The sequence below is a fragment of the Carlito syrichta genome, unplaced genomic scaffold, assembly GCF_000164805.1.
Source record: "Carlito syrichta isolate Samal-C Ts95f unplaced genomic scaffold, Tarsius_syrichta-2.0.1 Scaffold316493, whole genome shotgun sequence".
NCBI classification, from domain to species: Eukaryota; Metazoa; Chordata; class Mammalia; order Primates; family Tarsiidae; genus Carlito; species Carlito syrichta.
In genome coordinates this window covers 125,003-135,190 of record NW_007260589.1, presented here as the reverse complement: position 1 = coordinate 135,190, position 10,188 = coordinate 125,003, and the positions used below count along the sequence as shown (strand labels likewise).

The window sequence follows — 10,188 nt, the reverse complement described above, 5'->3', positions numbered from 1 at the left end:
AGGGAGCTAGGGGGCCAACCACCTTTATACTTTCCAGCTAGGTAGTGCCCCAGTCACGACACTGAGGAAGGAAAAGCACCTCGCCCAGGGTGCCACACCTCTGATCACATCCACAATGCTGTAGTGATCTGGCCCTTTCAGCAGCTTTCCAATATTGCTTCCGTGGACTCGCCCACATACAGGCCTAGAAGGAAGTTCCATGATTTCCAGCCAGGTGGAACTACAACCTCTCGTGGTTGAGGGAGAGCAGGTGAGAAGTAGTCTGGTCCTTGTCTAGGCATTAAGAGGTTGCCCCAACCCCACCTGATCACTGTGGTAGCACAGAGTCAATAGAGCTTCTCCTAGACTCCACCCTCACTGCTGCCTCTGCCCCTCAGGCATGTAGATTAAAGAGGACAGTATCGCTGCCTCTATTCCTCCACCCTCAGATCAGGAAAGGAGTGAAGAATCAGCCCACTTCTGTATGCCCAAAGGTTAATGTCCAGACACTGCTTCCACAGCTGTCTACCTGGTGGACTCTTTTGTTACTGCAGCTGTCTCACCCCACCTGAGCACTACAACAGTAGCTCAGTGCTCCCCTGGGGACACAGCCTTAAGAGATCTCCACTGGGGCTTTCCAAAGGTAACTACCACTGCCTCTGCCCCTGTAGCCTGTGGGTCAGAAAAAGAACAGGGAGTTGGAACACTAAAACAAACCAACAGCCTATACACAATTAATACCACAGAAATATCCAAAGGAGAAAAAGAAGAAAACATGACAAAACTCCATCCAAGCAGGAGCAACATTAAAAATAAAATAGTAAAATAAGAAGAGAATAGTCTGTTTCCATAGATAAGAAGGAATTATTGCAGGAACACAGGCATCCCAAATGCTGAAGTGTTTTGACACTCACAAAACATCCTGCTGGATCCTGAACAGTTCAACCACAATGAACTGTTCCTAAATACAAGTATAGAATTCTGCTACTGCATAGAAAAGAAAGTCAATGAGACCCTTGAAAGAGGATACTCAAATCAAAGATGTCTTGAAAGTTCAAGAAGTGAAAGCTGTCTTGGACATTCTAAGAAAGACCAAACTGAACTCCTGGAAGTGAAGAATTTGTTTCAGGAATTTCAAAACACAATCACCAGCCTTAAAGACTACCACCATCAAGAATAAAATAGAATTTCAGAGCTTTCAGACCAATCTTTGAATGAACAAAATCAGACAAAAATAAAGAAAAAGATTTTAAAAAATGAACAAGGCCCTCAAGAGATATGTGGTCATGTAAAGAAACCAAATCTACATTTGACATTCTTCAGAGAAAAGGGAAAAATAAGAACAATTTCACTGAACAAATTTTTCAAGATAATATCCAAGAAAACTTCCTCTGTCTTTCTAGCTGGACCATGATGCAGTTACAAGAGATACAGGAAACTCTTGTGAGTTACTATACAAGATGACCATTCCCAAGTATTATAGCCATCAGACTAGCCACGGTTAGCATGAAAGGAACTTAGTGGAAGTTAGAAATAAAAGACAGACTACTTACCAAGAAAGAATCAACACAACAACAGCAGACCTCTCAGAAGAAACTTTACAAGTCATAAGTGAATGGGGAACCATATTTAGTATTCTTTTTAAAAAAACTGTTATTATCTTGTTTTCAAAAAGATGACAAAAGTATTTGGCAGGAGTAAAACTATAGACCAAAATATCTTAGGAATATAAATGCAGAAATCCTAAAAATATATGCAGCAGGTCGAATGTAGCTGTGTGCGTATGCATATGTGTATTTAGTGAGTAAATTGAGTCCAGTATGTAAAAATATAACACTAGATGCAGAGCGCCAATTTGGTAAAATTAGACATACACTATGACTAAAATTTATACAAATGTAAGGGAAGAGTGCAAACTTCCCTTATCTGTTAAAGAATATCTAACCAAGTCTACTCACATTATCATGTTATTTATATATTTTTGTAGAGACTGGCTCTCACTAAGTTGTCCCAGTTGGTCTTGAAGTTTTGGCCTCAAGCCATTCTTCCAACTCAGCCTCTCAAAGCACTAGAATTACAGTTGTGAACACCATGCTCTATCTAAAGCATCATTTTTATAGTGAGTTATTCAACTTCTAATACCTTTTTACAGATCACAAATGAAATAAGGATGTTCACTATTTGCTAAAAATATTCAATGCTATCTTAAAAATTTCAGCCAGTGCAATGATGCATAAAGGGAAATTAAGAACATGTAAATCGGAAAATAATAAATAAAACTAATATTAACCTGAATAGTAAAATAATGTGTGAAGAAATTCCAAATTAAACTGTACAAGAGTATTATCAGTGATTCTGTCACTAATATATTTCTTCATGGATAGATTTAGGGGTAGAAGTGTATTTTTGTTTCATGGATGTATTAACAAATTTAGCAAAGTTGTTATACACACATGGTCATCAGAAAGATAAAAGATAATAATTATATTTTTATGTACCTGTTAAAAAGAAATTAAAAAGACATTTAAAAATTTGTAATTATAGCAAAATATTAATTTTCTGGGTAAAACTTACAAAAAGATTTTCAAAGCACTGTACTGAAAACCAAATATTATTGAGAAAATAGAAGAAAGCCCCAATAAATGAGATGCCCTACAATATTCATGAACTGAAACATTCCACCCACCAAGATGTTAATTTTTTCTAATTGAACTATAGATTTAATATCCCCCTGATAAAAATAACAGAAAGATGTTTTGGAAAATCGACAAACTGATTATTGCAACATTTATTTAAAAGTGTAAAAACCTAAGAGCAGCAATAACAACATTGAAAAGGTGGAACCAACCGGGAAGACACTCTGCCAGATACCAAGACCTGTTAAAAAGCTTGGTGGCCCCAAATGAAACAGCACAAAGTCCACCAAGCTGCCACACGTGTGAGTTTTGCACTGATCTTATCTGGTGGTGATGGAGGATTGGAGACAAGCTGTGATTTTGGGGACTTCAAGAGCACAGGGGTGCAGTGTGGGAGAAACAGGTTTACCTTGGGTATGAGGTAGTTTCTGAATCTAAGGTCACAAGTCACTGCATGCGCCATGTTAACAGAGAAGATGCCCAGATATCTCTGGATCTCGGGCACCACAGCATCCGTGTAGGGCATGCGGCTCCTGTCCTGCATGCAGGGGCTCCGGTCTCTGCCAACCACACGGCCAATCTCTTCCTGGACTTTAGCTGGTAAGACACAAGTAAGGACTGATGAAAATGGAGAAGATGGCACATTGCTCATAGTCATTCAGGCAACGTGAAGGATGATGGAGTTCAAACAGCATTAGAAAAATGAGTTATGGCCGGGCTCAGTGACTCAGCCAGTCATCCCCACACTTTGGGAGGTCTAGGCAAGTGGATTGCCTGAGTCTGCGTGTTCGAGACCATCCCGAGCAACTTGGAGAGACCTCATCTCTACAATAAATAAAAAATTAGCTGGGTGTGGTAGCCTGTGTCTGTAGTTCTGGCTACTTGGAAGGCTGAGGCGGAAGGATCGCCGGAGCCCAGCAGGTCGAGGCCGGGGTGGCCGTGAGTGTGCCACTGCACTCCAGCCAGGGTTGGAGTGGGACTCTGGCTCAAAAAAAAAGAGTTATATGCCCTTAAGTACACCTAGACATGCGAGGGGTACCCCCCAAACAGGAATTATCCTTTGGAGGGTGGGTCCTTTGTAGTATAGGCTTTCCCTGCTAGGTAAGTGTTCAGTCGTTTTTGAGTAAAAACAGCACGAAACACCTTCCCTATCTTGCCACGAGTGACATTCCACCCCCCCCCCGCTCCATGAAAAAAGTCCTCAAAGGAAATGTTTTGCCAATATGGAAGAGGTGAAACAAAAAAGATCAGAAACAATAAAAGGCATTACATCCGAAAGTGGAAAAACTATTTTGAGTTGCAGAAAAAACGTCTTGATAGATGTATTGCATCAAATGAAGAGTACTTTGAAGGTGTCTGGAGTTTAAGCATGTAAGAATAAATACACTCTTTTTTATAAATAAATTCCAAGGTTTTTTTGGTCTCCCTAGTATAAAGAGGATTGCCAAAATATGGATACATATCACTCTCCTATAAACAAGTCATTATGATGTATCAGCACATACTTATGAATTGTCACAAATAAAAAATAATACAAATAACAGTGAAATAGTTCAAAAAAGAACATAATTAAGAAATTTTAGTGCTTGCAGAAGAAAATAGGAATCAAATGTTAAATTCATATCAAACTAATATATGGGGTTTTTGGTAAAATTGTAATGGATTTATATATGTATGTATTTTTGTATGTTGTGTGTGTGTGTGTGTGTGTGCGTGTGTGCTTTTTGCAATAATACTCTCTCTCTCTTTTTTGAGTCATAGTCTCACTCTGTCACCCAGGCTGGAGTGCAATGGCATGCTCATGGCCACCGCAGCCTCGACCCACTGGGCTCAGGCGATCCTTCCACCTCAGCCTTCCAAGTAGCTGGAACTACAGGCGTGCTCTACCATGCCTGGCTTATTTTTTGATTTATCGTAGGGACAAGGTCTCACCATGGTGCCCAGGCTGGTTTTGAACCCCTGAACTCAGACAATCCTCTTGCCTTGTCCTCCCAAAGTGGTAGTATTACAGGCTTGAGCCACCACACCCGGCCAATGGTATTTCTTTGTCCTTCCATTTCTTAATTATAGTCACTTTTCAAAATCCAGAAACTTTTTTCTGAAATTTATATTAAGATTTCCAAAGAGCAAATCTGTTTTTATTTATTACTCATTTTTTGATAATAATACATTTCTGGTATGAGAGATGAAAATTTTCATCACTGTCTTTACTCCATATGTAGACATACATCCTCAGACAGACAGACAGACAGACACATACATCCTCACTCTATTTACCAGAATGCATTTAGGCCACAATTTCTAGTCATATTTATATTTGCTGTTTTCATTATTACTATTTGCATGCTCTTCCCTGGTAAGACACTTATAATTTTGTTACATATATTACATTTTGGGTACTTTCTTGGATGAATCTTGTCTCTTTACTTGAATTCATTATTTTTCATTTCCCATGTTAGAATTATTCATAAATGTTCAGGTAGATGATCCAAACCCCTAGTAATCATTTCCCAATTATTGGAAACTTCAGACTGTCAATTATTTCCTTTTCTCTTGATGTCTCCTCCCACATCTGTGTTATCTACCCAGTCCATTCTGAAGAGGTTGTTTTCTAGGCTTGGTGCCCAGCAGCCTCCCTGATGCTCAGTTTCCCACATGAAGTCTCCTGATTCTTAGAATTTGTGAATTTTTCTGACTTGGTTTTGGACATTTGGCTGCAGCACATTTTACAGTATTGGAGAGAGGGAAAACAGAGGCTAAAATATGTGGCCAGCTATGAATGCAGCTATGAATCCCCCTCTCTCTATTTTTTTTTTAGTAATACACAAGTTAATAATTACTCTGGAGAATTCTGGTGCGGTTCTGACTCCTGATCCTTTACATGATTATGTCATACATGACCTGATATATCTGTTGAAATAAACTTTTTGATTTTCTCTTAATCCTGGTGTTCTTGAATCCATTCCCTGTTATGTTGGGGCACACATTTTTATTTCATTCACCATGCTGGTCATTTGGAGATAATTTTTTAATTAAGATAGCAAAATTTATAGGTTTTTTATCTGAAGCTTTTCCCTCTAGAGTAGATTTGGCTACTGAAATAGAGGAAGCAAGACAGAGAAAAACACTCGAAAATTGTCAGAATTCAACAAGTGGAATCTTAGCAAGTCTTACACTTTTCTTTCCAGCCTTATACTTTGCTTTTTCTCTCTATCCCTGTCCAGTGTCCCTGGGTAGAGGGCTTCTTAAGCTCACGTTCTCTAGAGAGTGAGTCTCTTTTTTCCTTTGGGAAACATCTGTTACTTGATGAAAGAAGCTGAGTAGGGAACCTAGGTCGGGAGAGTCTCTTTTTCCACCTCATTCTCTCTCTTTTTTAACATTTGGTACCTCCACATAGTGAGGGAGTGAGGAACAGAGATTAGTTTTTCTTGATTAACAAATCTTCCATTTCTGACATGCAGGTTACAATTTAATGTTTGTGTGGAGTTCATGATCATCCTTCATTTATTTCTGTGCCTCAGAAATTTGTCTCAGACTTGTTGACTTGTTCCTGTCATTTTCTAATCCTCATGTATAATTAGGTTAATGTCAGTATTTGGCATCCTGCTACAGAAAAACATATTTTCTATTTGATGCATAACAGCATCAGGTAATTTTCTAAAGTATTCTGTGTGTAAAAAATAAAATTATTAGTCCTCATTCCAAAAATTCTTATTTTGTGAAACATCAGTTGTATGGAAAAGATTTTTGGAATAATAAAATTTCCATCAGTACATCTGCCTAATGAAAATGCCTTTCTCATGAATCTAATTTTTTGCAGCACTTTCCTGACTGAAAATTATCTGCTGAAGCCTCATTACATTTCTAGGATTTTCATTTATGGTTCAAAATTGATAGCTTCCATTTTTTACTACCATAGCGCAGGAATGTATAATCAAAGAAGTTAAACTGCTTCAAGAATACTGCCTAGGCACAGTGGCTCACACATGTAATCCCAGCACATGGGGAAGGCCGAGGCTGGAGTTTTGCTTGAGCAGGAGTTCAAGACCAGCCTAGGCAACAACAAAAACAACAACAAAATACCTCATTTCCACAGAAATCAATAAATCATTCAAGTGTGGTAACATGTCCCTATAGTCCCAGGTAATTGGGGACTGAGGTGGAAAGCATTAGAGCTCAAAAGTTTGACGCTAAAATAAGCTGTGATTATGCCACTGAACTCCAGCCTGGGTGACAGATTGAAACCCTGACTCTCTCTCTCTCTCGGCTATTCAAAGTGGACTTTTCATAATGAAACCAACATGCAATCCCAGGCCAATTTACGCTGGCTCTGCCTGCCACAAATCACTGCTCATGAAATCCAGACAGTGAACTAGAGCGCTATGGCTTTTTCTATTGCCACACAGTCTTCACGTCTCTCTATCATCCTCTTGTGCAAAGATGTCCCATTTCAATCACATCATGAAATTGCACAGAGTACAGTGGGTGTCCTAAAAGCTTAAACAATGAAGCTTCCTATAGGGAAATAGGATGAAGAGGACTAGCAACATCTTCCCAAACACTCTCTGAAATTAACTTTGCTAATCATCTCTGGTCATACCTGTGACCTCTGGATGCTTTAGCAGGAGCAGGAGTCCGTGATGCAGAGTGGCACTTGTTGTCAATATCCCAGCACCAAACACTTCATTTACGGTGTGTAGCAAGCTTTCAATAGTAAATTCAGTCTGTTGGTTGTGCTTTTCCTAGGAATTATTTGATGCAATTATCTCAAAAATGATTGCCTGGTATATTTCATCACAGTAAGTTTAACATTACTGACAATGTTGTAGCATGACCTAACATGGAAACTGGAAAGTGCACTTACAAAATTACTGTATGTTATGCAGACACTGCCTAGACACTCCATTCATGAGATCTTTGCAGCTAGATGAGCCACCCAGCATATTTGTTTCCTGACGGAAAATGTAAGCAGAAGTGTACTGGTGCCCTGTGTTGGTGCATTTTGTATTGCTGTACGAGAATGCCACAGACTGGGTAATCTAAAGGAAATTTATTTCTCAGGTTGTGAAGGCTGAGAAGTCCAAGAGCATATTGCTGGTGCCTAGGGATGGCCATTGTACTTTGTCATCACATGACAGAAGGTAAAAGGACCAGATAAAGGAAGAGTAAGTGAGCAGGAGGGAGCAAAACATACTGTTATGAAGTTTCACTCCCTGAAGAACTAACCCATTTCTGTTGTGACGGCATTCACTGATTTATGAGAAAAGAACTCTCATTATCTATTTACCTCTTTTGGGTCCCATCTCCCAGCACGGTTGCATTTGGGATTAAGTTTCCAAAACATACAATTTGAGGACGCATTCATACCATAGCATGCCACTTGTTCTAATTTCTCCTTCTTACTTAAAATGAAACAGGAGGTAGAGTAGACATCATCTTGTGATGTATTTAATCATAAATATGAAGGCTTCTATAGCAAATATGGTGGAGAAAAATGGAATGGAAAGCACTTGACTTTCTGATGCTTTGGGGTACCATTTTATTATTAGACTGGCTCACTTTAAGACTCCTTGTGGCCTGGCTTGGTGGCTCAGCCTGTAATCCTAGCACTTTGGGAGGCCAAGATGAGAGCATTGCCCAAGCCTGCGGGTTTGAGACCAGCCACAATAACTTGACGAGACTTCATTTCTACAATACATCAAAAATTAGCTGAGTGTGGTAGTGTGCACCTGTAGTTCTGGCTACTTGTAAGACTGAAGTGGAAGGATCACCAGAGTCCAGTGGGTTGACGCTGGGGTTGCCATGAGCGTGCCACTACACTCCAGCCTGGGCGATGAGTGAGACTCCAACTCAAAAAACACAAAAAAAAGACTCCTTGTATTTGATATCAATAAATCAACCATTTAATTAAGCCATTATTTATTAATGTTTTTCTTATTTGCAAAGAAGAATAATTTCAATGCATAGCAATAGGAGTGTCAGGGCCATATCCTAAAGCTTGTCAAACATCCTGATTCAAGAGTTGGCAGATCACTTCTATCAAAAACTTACATTGACTCAGTATTCTTTAATGTCTCATTTTGAATTTGAAATTGTGTAAAACTCATATTGTAACAAAATAAGGCATGGAATATAGGGAAAGAGAGTGAGCTGACAAGGACAAGATAGGGCCAGCACAAGTGGAATCCAGACAGCGGCAAAAAGCAACTTTGTATAGGGACCATGTACAGGAGTGAATAGGAATATACAAAGTAAGAAGAAGTGACAAGCATGAGGAAAGAATTGAGGCTGGCTATTTTCTAGCCAGTGGTTAGACTAGCTTTAAATTAGTAGTGCTTTTATTGTCTCCTGGTCACATGCGGCATGGCTAATAGTATACAATCAAAACCATGAAAATAGACAAAACGTGAGACAAAGACAGTCAGTTTGGTAACAGAAGGGTCACAGTTTTTTTAAGCTCATGGAGTTAAAATTAATTTTAAGTTAGTATGAAAATCAGTGCATTCATAGACTAATATTAATATTTCTGTCAGTTGAAATGAATTTGGAGAGTTAGTGCTTACCTGCACATTGACTATCATAATTAAGGTAGACTACACAAAACAATGTTGGGAAAAATTATGAAAATCTAACTACATGAAAATGTCATCTGCTGTCATAGATTGAACTGCTAATGCTATGATGGGAGTAGACGAGTAATGTCACAAAGATGACAGACCAAGAAGTTCAAGAATTGGTCGCTACAACAATCATTGTGTTGGCATAATGTGTCTGAGGAAACTATTTGGGAACTCTGGAATCTAGGTAAACACTTAGCATGCAGCAGACAGTTTGGTAAAGAAAATGTATGATAAATTTTAGAAAATGTGATGATCCCATCCTGGGAAAACAAGTCTTTTTTTTTTTTTCTTCAAAAATCAGGGTGGTATGTGTTGATTGCTGACAGACTGGCACAGAGCCTGGCCAATGTTTCAGTACCCGTGGGCTAAAGTAACTTCTGTATGGCATAGAATGAGGGAGTGTGAAGAGAGGATGACTTTATTCACTTTGAATTACTTTCAAAATCTTATTTGATCTGGAAATCTAAAAAAATTAAAAAATATCAAGAGTACTTTATATAAAATCGCAGAATATACACTCTCTTTAAAGGCACATAAAAGGTTCTTGAGAATAGACCAAATGTTAGGTCATATGAATTTTTAATTAATTTAAACAATTAAAATATTGAAAAAAATGTTCCCAGGCAATAATGGAGTAAGCTTACAAATAAATAACAATATCAAACAATGCTAAACAACATGCTGCTCACCACCAATGGGTTAAGGAGAAAAAAAACCTAGACAAATTAGAACATCTGGAGAGACAGATAAAAATGAAAACAATAAATGGAAATAATGCAAAAAAAGTTCTTAGAGGAAAAGTTACAGCTGCAAACATGTGTATTTTAAAAAGGAAAAGGTGTATTTTAAAAAGGAAAAAGATTAACAAGGTAACTTTACAATGTAGCAACTGGAAGAAGAAGAAGAAAATAAACTCAAAGCCAGCAGAGAGAAGCAATGACAAATGATAAAGA

The 10,188-nt window shown here is 38.4% G+C and overlaps 1 pseudogene; it reads right to left on the bottom strand.

The window, feature by feature from the left end:
• Positions 1-567: 567 nt before the first annotated feature.
• The window catches only part of LOC103277162, a 33,289-nt pseudogene continuing 23,668 nt past the window's right edge, over positions 568-10,188 (bottom strand).